Raw genomic sequence first — 16663 nt, 5'->3', positions numbered from 1 at the left:
AGGTGGTTCAAGCACCTACATTGCACACCTTCAAGAGTAAATTGGATACTTGCCTTGCTGGGATCCTATGACCCCAGCTGACTTCCTGCCCTTCGGGCAGGGGGCTGGACTCGATGATCTCCCGAGGTCCCTTCCAGCCCTAATGTCTATGAAATCTATGAAACTGCTATGTTTTTTTTAAAACATGACTGGAAAAAGAGGTACTGCACCTGCTTTTGGTAATAGCCTAGTGGCTAGAGAACTTGCCCAGGAAGTGAGAAACCCAAGTTAAGTTCCCTTCTCTGCCTGAATTTAATGCCAAATTTCCCACATTCTAGAAGAGTGCCTTAACCACAAGGCTCACCTGGATGGGAAACACCCCCACATCCAGACCCTTAACCAGTGTTGCAGTTCTTAGTCCTGGTCTTGGGGAACAAAAAAAGTCTCAGGTACAGAAAAGTTAGGCTCCGTATTTTTTTCCATTGCATCAGTTCTCAGGAATTGAATCCAGAATCCTGTTATTCATTCAGGTTTCCACTACAGTGCAAAAGGGTGGTTAGGCAGCTCGGAGTCGAATGCAGAACAATCAGAACGATAGACTAGAAGTAGGCAATAAAAAAAAAATGTTGAGGCTATGGGTATGGCATCAATCCTCCCCTATAGGACTTAGGTATCTTTTTTTTTTTTTGATCTAGCCACAAATTATGATTTTCAGGCACCTCTGTTAATGAAGGCCAGAATTGCCTAGAAGTCCTAAGGGTACTTTAATTCACTCTTGAGACAGGGGATAAGCAAGCCCTGAGAAAGTCCCAGAATAAAAAGATCTATAAAACAATGTCCCACTATGTTCAGAATGAAAGTATGAATTACCCCATGTTATAGCATCCTAGAATCACAAGGTTTGGAAGGACCTTCAGGCTCATCTGCTCCAGCCCCCTGCAGGAAGGCTATTTCTAAAATCATCCCTTTAGAACGCTGACCCAGGCTCCTCTTGAAAACCTCCAGTGAAGGAAGAGATGCAACAATTTCCCAGGGGATAGCACTCTCCTGATTTCATCATCTCAGAATGATCTTGGCTACTAAAGTAAATGATGAAACCTATTTCCTGATGTTGTGAGGAACACAAGCTTATCAGATATCCCCAGCACATACAAAGCACTTAAAGAAAAAAATTTTTAGACAAGTGTCAATGTAAGTATTTCAGAGATGCTTTTCCATACATACAGAACATGACAAAGGTTACTGTTCTGTTGTCTGCACCTCTGCCAGTTGCTGTGTGTATCAAAGGGCCTTGTTACTCATGGTACTTTAAGCCACACAAATATCAGTGCTAGCTCAATTTTGGAATAGTCTGAGCCTTAGGCGAGAAACCTCCTCTAACAGTCCCTAGAGAAGAGCTGTGACTAGAGGGCTAGTGAGCAGGGCCCGGACTAGAAGCTGTAACTGTGAGTTGCCGGTGGAGGGCTGGGGAGCCAGGACAGTCTTCTATCCCTGCTCTAGATGAGGAAGGATGCCAGAGAGATGGTTTGTAGGGGAGAGCAGGAACATGAAACTAGGATGCAGAGAGTTAATGGGAGAGGGGTGGATAATGAAATGGGAGGTGGAAAGGAAATGGGGATGGAGGAAGGATGGTAAAATGAAGTCAGCAACTAAAAGGATAAAATAAAAAATCATAAGAAAAAAGAATTTTAAAAGAAATAAGTCAATTAAAGATCTCATTTTGATAAACTGGGATTTGGGATTGGAGTATGTGGAGTGCTGGCTGAACTTCCAGGGAAGGCTGGGAGCAGTGAGGGAAGGCACTTTCAGAAAAAGTGAAGGAAGTCTCAGCTCATAGGGACCCGATCTGGCTCCCACTCTTAACCCGCCCTGCCTAGAGCTCACCAGAACCCAACTGGGTCTGAGGATTCTCTGAAGCCAGCCACACTCTCCCCCACTCCCCAGGGCTTGGTGGGGCAGGGGGAGTGGCAGTGACTGCCCGCCCATATGGGCTCAGCACTGGTGGTGAAAGGTGCCCCATCCATGGAGCTGCAGACTAGGAGTGGAGAGAAATTTAAAAGCCATAGCTGTGGTCCCTGGGCTGTTCCACTGAGTGGCCTATGGTGGGAAAGCCCAATCCTTTCCCCAGCCTTGTTCCATTCCCCACCAACCCTCCCCCAGCCCTCCCTCTGGGACTAGTCCATGCCCTGTGATCTGGCCAGCCTCTATGCCACCTGGAAAGGCTGTGAGAAAATTTTAGTGAATGGCAGGTAACTGTGATTCATGGAAATTGACAAGAGTGCTAATGGCTCAGAGTGCAGGGCTTTGCTGGAGCCCAGCTGAGCCTAGGGGCTGGGGAGGTCAGGCAGTCCACCAGGATGGGCTCAGCACCAGCAGAGAAATGGAAAATCCATGGGGTGAAAGAGCCCAATCCCATCACTGAGCAGCCAGGAATGGGAGAGATTCATCCAGGCCCCAGCCTTCTTCTCAACCCCAAACACCCACTCCCAGACTGGACATGTCCTGTTATCTGGCCATCCAGTCTCCATACCACTTGTAGCAGCTGTGGGAAAATTTCAATGAAGAGCAGATAACTAAAGTTCATTGAAATTGACAAGGCTGTGTGCAGACTCAGAGCACAAGGGCTTTTCTGGAGCCCAGCTGGGTCTGGGAGGCTGCCTGGGGCCAGCCACTGCTCACCTCTACTCCCCAGGGCTCGGGGGTGTCAACTGGATAGTGACTGCTTACCCAAATAGGCTCGGCCCTTGCAGGGAGAGGTACCCTACCAGCCATTCCCCAATCAGGTGGCTGAGGAAGAAAAGCCTCAACCTTGAGCTCTTCCACACTCCGTGGGGCTCAGAGTGGGTTGGGCAGTGACAGCCCACCTAGATGAGCTTGGCAGTGGCAGGGAAATGTTCCAGAGGTCAGGGCTTTTCTCCCCCCAGTCATCTGGTTCAGGAATGGCTGGTAGGGACATCTTTCCCCATCATATCTGAGCCTGTCCCAGTGAGTGGTAACTGCCTCACCCCCTCCCCCCGCCCAAGCCCCAGGGATCAGGGGAGAGTTGTGACCAGCCCCTGCGCACCCCAAGACATGGCCAGGCTCTGACAAAGCTCTATGCTCTGAGCCGGCAGGCAGCCTCATCAATTTCAATGAATTGCAGGTACTTGTTCACTGAAATTATCCCACCGCTACTCCAGGTGGCATGGAGGCTGGTTGGCCAGACCAACCAATCCAGGAAGGGGGGGGGCAGGAAGGCTGGGGAGGAACAAGGCAGGAAGCCAGAGTGGGCCAGAGTATGGTCCATAGGCAAAGCTTGCTGTATTGGGGAGTTTGAGCAATATGGGACTATAGCCAAAAGATGGTGGGCATGGATGGTGATGGCTCTTGAATGGAATTGTTTTCTCTTGAACAGGCCTGACTGGCTGGCCATCAAATGTATGAGCGTGCCACTGATTGATACTACTCATGCATTTTGCACAGCCCTCCTGGTCAATTACTGTGGTGGGGGGCAAAAAATTAATATTGCCTGCACCTACGCTCCAGCACCTAGCTAGCCCAGCCCCAAGGTGCCCACCCCCATGCTAGAGCCCAGAGACATCCTAAGAACTCCCCCCCCACAAAAGCCCCAAGGTTCCTCCTAGCCTCCATCCACCACCTTCCAAAGTTCCCAAACCAGTCAAACAGCAGCTACCCTTTCCCTCATCCAAACCCCAACTTACCAGAGTGGTGTCCTGCAGGGTTCTTAATTTCTATGTTATCTGAGCTGCCATTATCCTGTCCCTGGCCTACCTCCTGGGTCTCCTGACTTCCAGATTCAGCAGTGGGGTTCAGGAAGAGATCCTTGGAACTATCTTGGGGGGCAGCAGGCAGCTGCTGGGAGGAGGCTCTCTCACTGCTGTCCCCCTCTTGCTAGTCACAGTGGACTGGCCCTGAGGTGTGGCAAGGAACCACAGTGTGATCCTTCTCAAGGATCTCTGTGAGCTCACTACCGAAGGTGATCAGGGTCCTAGCTGTCCCTGACACCCTGTTGGTGCACCTGACATTCACACAGAGGGATTTCAGGGACTTTCAGGGTCTCACTGATACCCCTTGCCACCATCTGTACTGCAGTCCTCTCATAAACAGCCTGATTCTGCCAGTTCCCTTTAGTTCCCTTCACTGTACTTGCAGCGGTCCTCTCCTCTCCCAATATCATGAAAAGGTCCAGCAACTCAGTGTGGCTCCAATTAGATGCCTGATTGACAGAGGCCAGGGTGGAATTCTTTGGTTCATGCTGGCTGAGTGAGCTGGAGGTCAACTGACGAAAAGTTTGTGCTTGCTAGGGTAGTAGCTGGCATGTGCTCTACAGCTGCTTGCATGGGGTTAAATCCCTGGGGCAGGAAGGTCTTACTTCTGGGGGCAGGAGTGGGAGCTGGCTTGGTACCAGAACCTCCTACTTGAGGAGTAGATTTCAGGGCGGGGCAGGCAAATCTGGCAGATCTGGCCCACAGCCGACTCCATTTCCCAAAAGCCCTTGCCTGTATTGTTGCACCTGGTTTTCATGGAGACCCCAGAAGTGGCAGTGCCATGACACTGCAGCACCAGGCTTCCTATGGAGACCAGCCCCAGCAGCACTGGCAGGGTCTGCAGCTGGGCAGGGAGTTGCTCTGAGGCTGGGATCTTGTGTCAGTTATAGAGTGGTCCAGAGCCAGAGCAGAGCTGAGATCAGATGCCTGCATGCCCCAGGCAGAAGCATTCAGGCAACAGATCTTAGCTCTGTCCCGGCTCTGGCCCACATATTCATCACTGCAAGATCCCAGCCCTAGTCCCAGCCCCAGTTTCCTACCCAGTTACAGACTGTGTCAGTGCTGCTGGGGCCAGTCTTCATAGAAAGCCTGGCCCCACATTGTCAGGGTGCCACCATTGCTGGGGTCTCCATGGAAACCAGCCACAGCAAGGTAGGCAGAGCTTGCTGGGAAATGGAGTCTGGCAACCAGACAGATCCACCATTTTGCCCACCTGGGGTGGAAAATTTGTCCACACTGAACATGGAAGTGGGGGAGGGGACACTGCATCCTGGGATACTGAAGGACTTCAACCTGGGTGGCCCATTTGTAGGGAATGGCCACACCTTAATGTAAAATGATCTGGGTAGCACAGATCAGAGATAATCCTGCCCTAAAGTGGTGTACCTTTGAGCTACATGGCATCTGCTTGAATCTACTTTCAGGTGTTAATGTGCAGACAATCCAGGTGTTAATAGCTACAGGAGCCACCCAAAATTATGGTATAACAAGGCCCAAAGCTAGGCTTAAATAATTCTTTGGGGTTCATTAGTATCTGTTTAACATTTTAATTTGAAAAAAATCTTAGAAAGGGAAGCTGTGTTCTTTATATTCAGCCAGATAGTTTCCTCAGCATACTGTTCAAATGGGTAACCTCAGCTCCTTTACCCGCTTTTCTCTTTGACTGTCATTAATGATACGCTGCAAAGAGATGAGCTACTCATAAAAATTCCACATAAAGTGCTTTTTGTTACTCTCCAGTATTTGTTAATAAAGTCCTCTAGGGGTGAATACATTATATTAGATCAGCTCTCACTTATCTGTATCTGTGAGGGTAGCTTTGCAATGAATGGGAGATATATGTGACCTTGGTGGCTGGTATTTACTGCAAACGCATTCAAAGTAGGCTATTCATCCCCTTTGCATTATGCCTTTTATCATGGCTATCCCCGAAATGGGCATGTTCTTAGTTTTCCTTGAAAGTGTAGTAAAATACTCTGTCAAAGGAATTTTTCCTCAGCTTGTTTGACTCCTTTGTAGTAAATAGTAGAGTGTAGATAAATCAAGAGCATCCCTGAAATTACTAAGGGTATGTCCAGGCATTACATTTAGATCAGTCTAAGTGAACATTATTCAATCTAAGCCTGTAGAAGTACAGACATTCACAGTACCTAGGGTGGGCTAAAAATGATGCATGCAACCTAAACTTAGGTCACATCTGAGGTATACTACGTCTAGATCAATAAGTGATAGACTGGTGGTAGACTGGTCTATTGAATGCCTACAATGTTCCCCTTTTGATTCAAATTTACCTATGTTAACTTGCTGTCATCTGGCAACCCAGCATTCACTTCAGTCCCTCGTAACCTCCCCCCACCCCAGCTCTCCCTTATAGGGAAGTGCACTGGTACTCAACCCGAAATCAGCTTCTCTGGCCAAGCACCCAGAAAACCTTACCCCCAGGCTGTTTCAGGGTGAGGGAAAAGTAACCTCTCTCCCCAGCCCTAATAGGGAGGCAGGCCTCAGACAGGCACAGTGGGGATCAAGAGAGCACCAGAGACCCTGGGCTGTGGCCCCACATCCCAAAGACCCCCTCATGAAGTACCCAACGATCTGCACACAGACCCAAACACTGAGGCCAAAGGAACCCCTAGAAAGACACCACCCCACAGCCCTCAACCCTGGCACTCACACACCAAGCCAGGAACTGTACATGCCAAGACTTAAGTACAGCATCAGACCTCAAAAGTTATAAACCAAGCTAGAAATCCCACATTCCAGGACGTAGGCACAGCTCCACAAAGCCCATATTTTAAAGGCTGGGCACAGGCAATCTACAAAGTGGATCCCAGCATGGATCCACCCACCATGAAAAGAGTCAGTGTGTGCAGTTCAGCTCTAGTGGAAGGAGGAGGGACAGAAACTTGGGACTGGGCTGGGCCTATCACCTCCAGAGCTTGTCCACTGCCAACAAATACCTGGGATGTGTCAACCCTGGGTACTGGCAGGGTTTTTTTGGTTGGCAGGTACATGTTCCTGGAGCACCCATGCCCAAGGAAGCTGTGAGCATCCAACCTAGGTCAGACAGGTGGCTGCCTCCAGAAACTTGGAAGCGTATAGGTGTGGTCAGCCACCTTGAAGTTGCCAAGTAGAAGCCCCTGGAACGTTTGAGGCTGGAAGGTGGCCTAGCCAGTGGAGCTATGGTCACTCTAGGGAAGGAGCCACATGCCTGGACCCACACCCATCTATGCCATTGCAGTCAGAACCTCACCCACCCACAAAAACTTCCATGGAAACTGCCACACACCACGGAAGACTGAGTCCCATCCTATTTCCATCCAACACCAGGCACATTACTGGTGGTTATGGAAATGAAAGATCTCATTGCCTTCTGGCAGGAGACCAAGAACCAGCTCCACTACAGCACTGCACCAGGAACATGTTCTTCACATTGCTGAACAAATGTGAGCACAGGAGACTGGGTGTAAATGTCAGTTGAAGGTGAAGTGGATGAAATTTCAGTACAGTTGCATTTGTGGTGCCAACAAGATGTCCAGTGGCAGAAGGAACACCATGCTTTTCTACAAGGAGCTGTCCTACTTCTTCACCACTGATAGGGCCACTACTACCCCATATGCCTTTGGTGCCATGGGAGAGAAGGAGGAACAGTCACTAGCAGGAGCCTCATACAGCAGGTAGTACAGGATGGCCCTAGGGAGAGAAGAGGACCAGGTCTCCAGGAGAAGGTCTCTAGGGATGCTGAGGTCTAGGTGTGCTACCGTTGGGCCCAACGGACCCTGACCTACTGGTGCTGGCCCCCAGTACATCAAGGGAACCAAAGCCAGAGGTGCAGCTGTAGCTAGGCTGCAGCTCCCTTAACATCTTACTGGGCCCTGAGTCCACAGACCCCACCACGGAGGATCCAAATGCAGCTATGACAGCATGGTCATCAGAACCCAGGAGCTGGACCCTGACATTGTGCTGTCCACCTCATAGGTGCCCCTGGCATGACCATCCACCTCCTCACCAGTCCTCAACCCTATTACTGTGCCATTTCCAGTGTTGGGGCCATGGTTTTTGCACTTCTACGCCTCTATCATATCCTTGGTGGTGCCCTCATAGATGCCCAGACTGCCCATCAGTCTTTGTGATCCCAGCGCAGGGAAGCCCTTGCAGTTTATGAACTCGTGGGCTTCTTGGGGTGGGCAGAGGATAGGGATGGGGGTGATATCGATAGCCCCCATGCAGTTGGGGAAGCCTTTCTGTGGATGCAAGCGATGACCTCCTGCAGGCTGATGAGCTAGAAGAACCAGTGGGCTGGGATATTCTTGATGACCAGGCACACCTCACTGAGAGCTTCTTTGGCATAGGCAAGTTCATGGCCAAAGTGGTTGGTGACAGAGCTGAGCTTCCAGATGGTGATGGGCACCCACTTCTCTGGAGTGAGGGGTCAGGTGCTGTTAATGCCCTGGCACTCAATGTAAGGGGCCAGTTGGGCAACAATGTCCGTGAAGGTGGCCTGGCACATCTAGAAGTTCTAGAACTACTGTTCATCATCCCAAGTGCCCAGAATGATCTGCCTCTGCTCCCTCCAGTCATTCCAGAGCATCCTGCAGGCCATGGTATATTGGATGGCCTTATCCTCATTCACTACACGGAAGTTGTTAGCTGTGTCCAGGATGCTAAACAGCCATAGGGTCCAGTAAGTGTCCCAGCACAGTACGCTTGGGTGCTGGTTTATGGGAATGAAAGCATGTCATTACAACCACCTGCCAGGCCACCTCCAAATGGGCATATATAATGTGTCTCAGCCTCCCGTGCATCAAGCAGGGCTACATGCAGGATGTGCCATAGTTTCTGGTTCCATGGGCTTGGGCATGGGGCACCATGGCAGCTTGTGGGAAGGTAAACTGATGCACATGTAATTAATAGGGGATACTTGGTCCAGGTCTCATCTTTGGAAACCTCTAGCAGAATGGGAAGAAAAGGCCACAATGAAGGGGAACTCCCTGGGATGAGACATGGTTCCCCATGGTCACCAGCCAATCAGGGGTTGCCTGAGCAGTCTACTGCACCTGGTAATCTCCAGCAGAAAGGGGAGCCCTCGAGCATGCTGTGATGCATGCACGAGTGCAGATCGCCTGGGCACCTTCTCCCCCTGAGGATGAATGGCTGCACACTGTTCTTCCTATTGTAAATCTAGGGAACTCAGAGTAAACCACATAACTTAGACCAGGTGTTCTCCATTCTTTGTGAATGTCTGTAGGCACTCTAACTTACTTCCTCAAATTGAGAGATGACTTATTCTTTGCAAATATGTGAACCAAATTTTCAGTCTTTATATTTGGTGGAACAGTACAAACCCTTCTTCAACTGCGATCAAAATAAGAACAGCATCAGATGGGACTTCAGATCAGGTCACCCTCACTAACTCATGTCATTTAACGTAATCCTTAACATCCAAGCTCTTAAAAACCTGTATATTAATATTATGTATCACTTAATTAAATAGAGCATACTAGGTCCTAAGATGAAAGTTGTCAAAGCTGTCTAAAATTAAGGAACACAGCTTTGATGTGTAATAGAATAAATAAGAGATGATAAACATGAAAAAAAAATCCACTTAAATTGTGTCAGAGAATGGGTCAGCTCAGCAGGAAGTATAATTTGTCTGGAGATCATTTAAAGCCTACTTGCATTACTTATGTTCAAGCACTGATGGTTTTAAAGATTTTCTGTGCTTTAGATTTCTTCAGCACTGTCTCACAAAATGGCCTTGCCATCAAGGAAAAAAGTATTTAAAAATGCTAAATATGTTATCATGGCAGAGGCTTAAAAATAACCCATTTAAAATCTGTTGTATCAAGCCCATCTAAAAGCACAGCAATCGCGTTAGTGCTATTCTCAGCTCATATATTTTGTTTATATTTCTGCTTCTTCCACATGAAATATTTAAACAGCTTAAAAGAACTCCTGAAATCCTTAATGAATGGAGCATGTGGGTTTAAAATTTATTTTGAACATCCAGGGTTTGAAATAAATTAGATTAATTAAAAATGGTGCAAGTAAAATGTGAATTATGAAAGCTAAATTTAATTCCTTCTCAACTAATATTTTTGGTTTTCGTACTTCTCTCTAGTTACTTTTGTAATGTGCCTTTTTTAGTGGAAAAAGAGGAGATTTGTTTGCAAGGAAATTCTGTAAACATTGAATACACCTGTCTGAGACTCAACACCCCTTTCAAGGGGAAGGGGAAGACCTCCCTTGGGACTCCCCCAAGAGCCTTGACCCCTCCTGAGATGACTCCCTGCAGCCAACCCTAGCATAGCTTCACAAGGGGCAAGCCTATGCCTTGAGACCCTGGTTCTTCTCAGTCTCTGGTTTCCCCAGTGATCTGTAAAACCATCACCTCTGAAAGCTTCTTCTATTTGGTCAGGCCCCAGGAAGAAAGGCATGTTTTCTTCTTTTTAAATGAGGGGTATCAGAGTAACAATGTTCCTCAACAGCTCAGCAGACTGCTTCAAAACAAAGACTTCATTATGCCATTCCAGTTCCCTCTGTCCTGCCTTGGACTTCACCTTCTCCCCCCCCCCCCAGTCTTTCTCCCTGTCCTCCCTGCGATGATCTCTTGGTCCAGCCTAGGACCTTTCCCTGTATGCCCTGGGACTTTTTCTTGGTCTGTCCTGGAACTTTTGCTCTCTGTCCAGCTCCCTCAGAGCCTCACTCTCTTTCTCCTCAGGCTTTGTCAGCCACACTTGCAACAAACCAGTTACAAAACTATAGTATTCACCTAGGGACAGCACTCACCCAATACAATGAAATATCATGTCATGAGGAGCCAATCAGGGAGCAGTCTCAGCCCTGCTGCCAGGCCCAGATTGCCATCTTCCTCCAGTGAAAAGGGCATATAGATGTCCTACTTATAGAACAATTTGCATGACTTATTTACAGTAAAGCCCACCCAAACTGAGCACCCACAAACGCTCGCCACCAGAACTACAGGTTAGAATCCAGCTCACTTAGCCTCTTCATCACAACACAACATGGTTTATTATGTGCAATATAATAGTATGTAGCAACTCTCATGATAGATCAGTGGATTTGAACCTTATTGGACTCAAGGCACACCTTGGAAAATGCCAAATCTTAGTTTTTACTTGTTTTTTGACTACAAAAAAAATCAAAGAGAAATTTTTCTGTTACAAACAACTCAGAAGGATAACAACAGGTCAGAACATTTTTAATACTATGGATTCTGTTTGAAATCTCTGGGTTTATCTCGTGCTTCATGTTTGCACAATTAACAGTACTAACAGTGTGGCAGACCACTGGACCCTTAAAAGAATATCAAGGCACCCCAGAATGCCATGTCACCCTGGTTGAGAATCTGTCCTAGATGCCATACAAGAACACATAAACAGGGTCTCTGCTCCAAAGAGTTTACAGATCTATCAAGTGCAAAGAGGTAAATTCAGACAAAGAGAACTAGGAAACAATGCAGGAAAATAAAACTATATTTAAATGCCTTATGTAAGATGATTTTTTAAAGGTACTCAATGTGGATACACTTGATATCACACAATTATGGTGAAGAGTTAGAAATCTATCATTTTTGTGCCTCAGCATATTTAACTTAATTATCACTCAAAAAGCAATTTTCCCTCAACATTCAAGATAAATCTTAGAGACTGAAAACCAATGTCATCTATTACCACCCTTTGCAAGAACCATAGAAAAAGCACCTTAACCAGGGGTGAAGAAATCTGAATTTTAAATCAAGCAAACTAGTTGATTTTAAGGAGCATAGCTTCTTTCCTAGCTTGGATTCTTTGCTTATAAAACTCTGTAATGAAATACATAGAAACTAATTAAATCAGCTCTGATACATAATGGGCATTACTGGTAATTGCTGTATTTTTCTTAAATGATATCAACACATTCTTCAGCAAGCTAGGTCAACTGAGGTCTCATAGAAGAGTTCCTTGAACAGGAGATACCAATAGCCTGAAGACCTTGACCATCTACATTTAATTTGGTAAATGAACACATGCCACCCCACCTTGGCTCCTTTACATGATTAATCTAAGCACTTACAAGACCTCCATCCCTGTAGTATCTAAGCACCTTATGAATTTTAAATAATTTATCTTCACAAAACCCCTATGAAGTAGGGAAGTAATATTAGCCATTTTGTTGTAGGCACAAGTTGACCCTATAATACAACATGTATGAATTGTTGACTGAGATATGAAAGTTTTCATATTCTATTTTACTAGACATCTACCAGCGTATCTGAAATTGAAAAATCTTCACCTTGTACCAACAATACAAAGCACGTTACCGAACCCCAATGGAGCTACTCCAATAAAGGTCTTGATAAAGATGATTTGAAGAGCTTAAAACCCCAACCTCCTCAAACCCTCAGCAGGACAAGGGCTGTAGCAGCAGGAAGCAATGAAAAAATTATCTGTATAGACAATACCCTCCTCCTTCATTTCCCCATTCCATTTTTGGATCACTGTATTCAGATTTAAATTGCAGCAATGAAGAGGTGATATAGTCACATAACATCACAGTAATATAGTGCTGTCCACCTTGTTTTATGGGAAATATTATTTTATAGCCACACTAAACTTGCTCTGGAAAGTTATGTTGCCATATTACTTCTTTCCTGATACCTGTTCATCCAAGATGAGAGCAAAGAAAAACTGGGAGTCTGCTGGCTCTGCCAAGTAGACTGAATGACTTTCTTCACTGAGGGAGGCTCGCTCATTCTCTTCATCTCTGGGCTCATAAGGTGATTCTGAAATGAATACAAAAGAAAAAGATAAGGCTGCTTTGGCAGTTACATTGCAGGAAATAAGGAAAGGTAGCTGGGCTAATAATAGAAATTTACAGAATTTAGGAAGGAGACACCTGAGGTTTAAAACATCCACTGTTCAATTAAATGCTAGAACAAGTGCTGCAGAGAAAAGGATTAGCAATGTTGGAGATGATTTGCAGGACTTAACAGGGATAAAGAAAAATGTAACCACCAAACTATGTACTTGCTAAACTTAACCATCTAGACAATTGCCACAGAAGAACAAACACAAAATAATTTGTTTTCCAGAATACGCTCTAACGGCTCCAACGTAGAATGTGAATTTCACCTGCAGCATCATGGTTTGGGATCAGGGTTTTGCAAGGCTGGCAACTGCTGACTGCCCCTGGCCATCTGCATTCAGCACTCAGGGCACATAGCAACCCCTTTGAGCTTGAGGTTTAGTCCAGGGTACAAACTCCCATGCCATTATGGAGAAGTCTTGTAAATGTGACCTAAATGAACTCTATTGACTTAAAAACCAGAGGAGTAATAAACCAGAAATTTAATCATGATTTCTTAACATTTGAGATAGGCAACAAAGGCAGATACAGGAGGGCTTGGAGAGTCAGCCAACCCTCTCCAAATGTTATCTGGCTGTTTAGCCTTGCTGCAAATCTCGAATGGTAAGAAATCATGATTTCATCCAAAAACAGCATGAGATCCCCAAAATATAGAAAGCTTTCTATATTCTCCCCCCAAAAAACAAAGAACGTAACTCTGATATATCTACCTCAATGAAGAGTGATCAGGATTCACAGAAACTATCCTCCAACCACTTATCACTCAAAAAGCAAGTTTTCTACAGGACACAAGATTTTCTTAACAAGATTCAGAACATTAACTACCTCCTTGAGAAGGCCATATAGGCAACCACGAATGTCATCAGCCTATACACCAATATCCCACACCATCAAGACAAAGCTGCCTGCCTGTAATACCTTCAGGAACAGAGACCACACTCAAATTTACAACTGTAACATACTACATGAATCATCCACCTTATCCTCACCCGTAAAAAATTTACCTTCAACTACTGTCACTTCTTCCAAATCATAGGCACAGTGATGCCCAATATTTCAACCTCTTAATGAGCCACCTGGAAAAAGAAACCCCCAAACCTGGCCCAATTCATCATCAGAATCAAACTTTCTTCTGATCAATGAACTCCAAATGGGACATAATCCTGCCTCAACAGGAACTTACCGTAAAGAACCCTGGGGGTTACCATGGACAATAAGCTGAATATGAGCCAACAATGTACCCTTGTTGCAAAGAAGGTTAATGGCATACCAGGCTGCATTAATAGGAGCAGATCAAGGGAAGTTATTCTTCCTCTCTGTTCAACACTGATGAGGCCACATCGGGAGTACTTTGTCTGGTTTAGGGTCCCCCACTACAGAAAGGATGTGGACAAATTGGAGAGAGTCTAGCAGAAGGAAACAAAAATGGTTAGCCAGCTGGGACACATGACTTCTGAGGAGAGACTGAGGTAACTGGGCTTATTTAAACTAGAGAAGAGAAGACTGAGGTGGGGTAGATTTAATAGCAGCCTTCAATTACCTTAAGTGCGGTTCGAAACAGGATGGGGCTATACTGTTCTTAGTGGTGGCACGTGACAGAACAAGGAGCAATGGTCTCAAGTTGCAGCAAGGGAAGTTTATGTTAGATATCAGGAAAAACTGTCTCATGAGGTGCATAGTAAAGCTCTGGACCAGGTTAACCAGAGAGGTTGTGGAATCTCTACCTTTGGAAGTTTTTAAGACCCAGGTAGACAAAGCTTTGATTGGGATGATATAGTTGGGTCTGGTATTGCTGGATTGGACTAGATGACCTCCTGAGGTCCCTTCCATCCCTAAATTTCTATGATACTATGGGCACATCCACACATGCAAGCACGTGAGCTTGCAGCAGCTCAAATAGAAGCAGTTCAAATTTGAGTCGGGGCTTTTTGCCTCAGCACATGTGCTTGGACACACACTTTGTTGTGGAGCAAATTGTGCCACTTGGGGCAAAATAACCCTGCATGGCTCCCCCTGGATCTGCAGCCAGTGGGAGATAGGGCCCAGGGCCAGCATCTGTGCTGTCCCCATCAGTACGAAAAGCTGCCCTGGTAAGAAGCTCTGGGCAACTCACTCTTGGGAACTTCTGGAGAGCAGGGGAACTGGGTGCGCAAGATCAGTGGTCATTCCTTAAGGAGAAAATCCTCCAAGCCTAAGGGGTGACAATCCCAACAAGAAGCATAGGGGGCAACAGTGCCCCAAATCCCCCCTAGCTCACTAAGGGTTTTCGGGCTTGCCTGATTGCCAAAAAGGAGGCATACACCCAGTGGAAGGGAGGGGCAATCACCAAAGAGAAGTATACCTCCACTGCTCGGGTCTGTAGGAAGGCTGTTAGGAAAGCTAAGGCCGATATGAAACTAGGGTTAGCTACAAGGATCAAGGATAACAAAAAGTCTTTTTTAAAATACATAGGGAGTATGAAAAAGGTACTGGGTAATGTGTGGCCCCTGCAGGATATGTTTGGCAATCTGACGGTTGCATCAGAGGAGAAAGCAGACCTCTTTAACAATTTCTTTGCCTCCATTTTCTTGTGCAGGGACCGGGACTCCCCTACTGAGATTCAGGATGGACTCAGGAGAAACTCCGCCAGGCCTAAGGTCAGGGAGGACCAAGTTAGGGAACTTCTGGAGGGGCTGGACATGTTCAAATCAGTAGGTCCAAATGCCCTCCACCCCAGGGTGTTGAAGGAATTGGCAGGGGTTATCGTGGGGCCACTAGCATGGCTTACAAGCACTCTGGCCAGGTTCTGGACAACTGGAAGAAGGCCAATGTGGTCCCCATCTTTAAAAAAGGGAAGACGGAGGACCAGGGCAACTATAGGCCCATTAGTCTTACTTTAATCCTGGGGAAGCTCTTCGAGAAGATTATCAAGCAGCACATCCATGATGGGCCAGCAGCACGGATGATGCTCAAGGGCAACCAGCATGGTTTCATTAGGGGCAGGTCCTGTCAGACCAACCTGATTGCCTTCTATGATCAGGTCAGAAAATCATTGAATGCAGGTGTTGCGGTGGACTTCAGGAAGGCCTTTGATGCTGTCTCCCACCCAATTCTCATTAAAAAGCTAGGCGACTGTGGCATTGATGCCTACACAGTCAGATGGATTGCAAATTGGCTGAGGGGTCATACTTAGAGACGGGTCATATTTGACCTGGAGGGAAGTGGGCAGTGGAGTCCCCCGGGGCTTGGTCCTTGGGCCCACACTGTTCAATTTCTTTATTAGTGACTTGGATGACAGGGTGAAAAGCATCTTGTTTAAATTCAATGATGACACCAAGATTTGGGGTGAGGTGGGCACACTAGAAGGGAAGGACAGATTACAGTGGGACCTGGACAGGTTACAGGGGTGGGCAAATGGAAATAGGATGGGATTCAATACTGACAACTGCAGGGTGCTGCACTTAGGCAGAAGGAAACAGCAGCATACCTATAGGCTGGAGAACTCCCTTCTCAAAAGCACAGTGGCAAAAAGACATCTCAGAGTCATTATTGACTTCAAGATGAACATGGGCTGACAATGCAAGGACAAGGTCAGTAGGGCTAACTGTACCTTGTCGAGCATCCACAGGTGCATCACATGCAGGGCCAAGGAGGTGATCCCCCCACTCTATGCGACACTGGTCAAGCTGCAGCTGGAGTACTGCATCCAGTTCTGAGTGCTGCACTTCAGGAGGGATGTGGACAGCATTGAGAGGGTCCAGAGGAGGGCCACTCACATGATCCGGGGACAGCAGGGCAGACCCTATGAAGAGAGGCTACAGGACTTTAATCTGTTCAGCCTTCACAAGAGAAGGCTGAGGGGGGACCTGGTGGCCATCTTTAAACTTACTAGGGGGGGCCAGCAGGGATTGAGAGAGACCTTGTTCCCCTGAGCGCCTCCAGGAGTAACAAGAAATAATGGCCATAAGTTGTTAGAGAGTAAGTTTAGACTAGACATTAGAAGGCACTAAAGAAAAGAAAAAAAGCCTGTACTCACCATAAAAGCAGAGGCTGTGGGGGCTCCAGAGCCTACT

Source organism: Crocodylus porosus, unplaced genomic scaffold (assembly GCF_001723895.1).
Source record: "Crocodylus porosus isolate Cpor-Errol unplaced genomic scaffold, CroPor_comp1, whole genome shotgun sequence".
Classification (NCBI taxonomy): Eukaryota; Metazoa; Chordata; order Crocodylia; family Crocodylidae; genus Crocodylus; species Crocodylus porosus.
The sequence above is the reverse complement of the archived record's forward strand: the minus strand, read 5'-3'. Positions refer to the sequence as shown.